Genomic DNA, 2500 nt, shown 5'->3' on the forward strand with positions numbered 1-2500 from the left:
GTTCGACTCCCCCCGAGATACGCTGCGCAACCTTAAGCATATCACCGCCACGGCAGCCACGGCAGCCACGTTATTCAAATCTTCCCTTTTAATAGATCATGAAGACACATATATACTTTTGAAATATAGGGAATTTAATGCAGTTTTGATTATTTCAATTTAATTTATTACTAGGGCGGTAGCGCGAAGTCTACGGGTACCTCCATTTCCGGACAATAATTAATCGCTTTTGGAATTTAGCCAGATAACGTTTGCTTCTTATTATGTCGATAGAATCAAAATACCTCAGACTTTTCAAAAAATCTCATAATTCCGAAACGTTAAATAAATAAATAAATAAATAAATAAATAAATAAATAAATAAATAAATAAATAAATAATTAATTCCTTTTATTCATCCCTAAGGGGAATTTTTTCATTAGGATCTATCACAAAGGAAAAATGGAATAACCCAGGCGTGAGCCGCAGTGCAGCCCCACAAAGTGAGCTAAGGCTAAATGACTTGCTCAAGGCCACACAGCACGACGGGTAGTCGAACTCGGTACCTTTCGGACACGAAGCAAAAACCATGCCCTTGAGCCATGATCAATGAGAGGCATTTTAATTAGGACACATACTATTTCAACCCTCCGTCTCTGAAAGGTATTATGTCAGTATAAAGCTGGTGAAAAAAAAAAATTTGATGTTAAAATAGACAGAAATGAGAAAAATCGTGACCTATCGTGACCTATCGTGACCAATCGTGACCAAAACGATATCATGTCAGGATTATCCAGATGATATTTAAAAAAAATCAAAGTAAAGTCAAACTGATACAAACATGATATTTTGGTTTCTAGCGCTCTCAAATACTACATTCATTCCTCTCAAAATGATATATAGTAGAAACCAAAGTCTGATATTCTAGATATAAATTCACTTTTTAGCATCTTAGTCATCCCGACATAATACCGTCTTGAGGCGATGGGTCTCACATATTAAATTTTTGTCACATTGAGACACTGCGTTCATTATCTTCAATAAAATACGTTAACTATACCCAAGCCAACTATCTTTGACTAGAAACTCACAATTTTTTGAGCGAGCATCTAAATCATCCAGACTTAATACCGTTTTGAAATGCAATTCACTCTCTCATTCCGGTATTATGTCTGGGTGGACCAGTTATGTGAGAATTGTTTTTAGGTCTATATTATAAAATTTGATTTGAATTAAGCCTCCCCATTAAAAAAAAGTGAAAGTCGTTTCCCAAACTACTTAAATCTCGAATTACTACAATGTCAACTTTTTGACTCAAAATTCAATTTTCGGAATATGTTTCACCCCAACATTATACCGCTTTGGGCGACGGGTTACATATCACATTTTTCAAAAACGTTTTACATATAAAGATTCGTACGGATTGGATTAAGTGCACTTATGTGCAGGTCTGAACTAGGCCCATAATTGCGTTCGGATGTCAGATCTGCATATATGTATACGTCAGGTTGGATCATAGTCTTCCTTAACTAATTGATAAATAACAAAGAGCTGAGTGACGTCAATTTCGTTCCTTTATAGATGCTGTGCGCTTGGCTAAGAAACTCACAACATAGCCATCCAGAAATATAACAGACCAACAAACAAACTATGTGTAACCTTGAAAGTTTATAATCTGGTTTATATATATATATATATATGAATCATTGTAAAATCTACTGCCAGCCATAAACTTCATTGATCATCCGCTTGATTGACCTAGTTATCGCAAATATAGTTTCATAAACAGACTAAGCGATGATACTGTTATAATGATAAAATACATTCATGATATAAAACTAATGCAGGTTTGATTTGCTAAAAGTTTATTCACTACCCTTAGTTCGCGTTGACTTTTCCGTGTAAATTATTTGGGGATTGGTTTGATAAAACTTAACTTCCTATTATTGATTTTTAAATGTTCGAATGATTATGTATGCATGCAAATATCTAAATGAGATTTGAACGCACACTAAAAAATAAAATAGATATAGCTATTTGAAACGTTCGGTAAAAAAAAAAAATGAAGAAGAGACCATTTTGTCTGATGATGTAAATTAAATCACAATTAAATAACTATTTGATTCAAATACAATGTCACATTTACAATGCATAATGGATGGAATAATTTCACGAAAGGAATATTTCCAGCAAACATAATTAGTTGACTTCAGTGGACTTTAAATATATAATATGAAAAAATGCGATATCGTTTAATTAAATACAAGCTGTTTTAAACACATTCATTGTTTATACTGGGTAGACTATATTTCTTTTGGACATAACAATTCTAGTGCTGTTTTCTGATTTGGTGTTACTATAATAATAGGTTGGGTCCTTGGAAAAGATTTTTTACTCACATCTCCTCAAAATATTATTCTGAAAAAAGAATACCTGACCAGTAACAGCGCTGTCTCTAAGACAAACGTGTTCTACAGGTGTTATGCCCTACAAGTTAATCTATGTGTTCGGCTTGTATACT

General features: G+C 33.5%; 1 protein-coding gene across 2 annotated transcripts in view; it reads left to right on the forward strand.

The window, feature by feature from the left end:
- Positions 1–2500, forward strand: part of LOC144968777 (uncharacterized) — a 58036-nt gene that overhangs the window by 390 nt on the left and 55146 nt on the right. The window lies entirely within an intron of this gene.

Source organism: Berghia stephanieae, chromosome 3, assembly GCF_034508935.2.
Source record: "Berghia stephanieae isolate SIO BIC M18660-M18661 chromosome 3, UCSD_Bste_1.3, whole genome shotgun sequence".
NCBI classification, from domain to species: domain Eukaryota; kingdom Metazoa; phylum Mollusca; class Gastropoda; order Nudibranchia; family Aeolidiidae; genus Berghia; species Berghia stephanieae.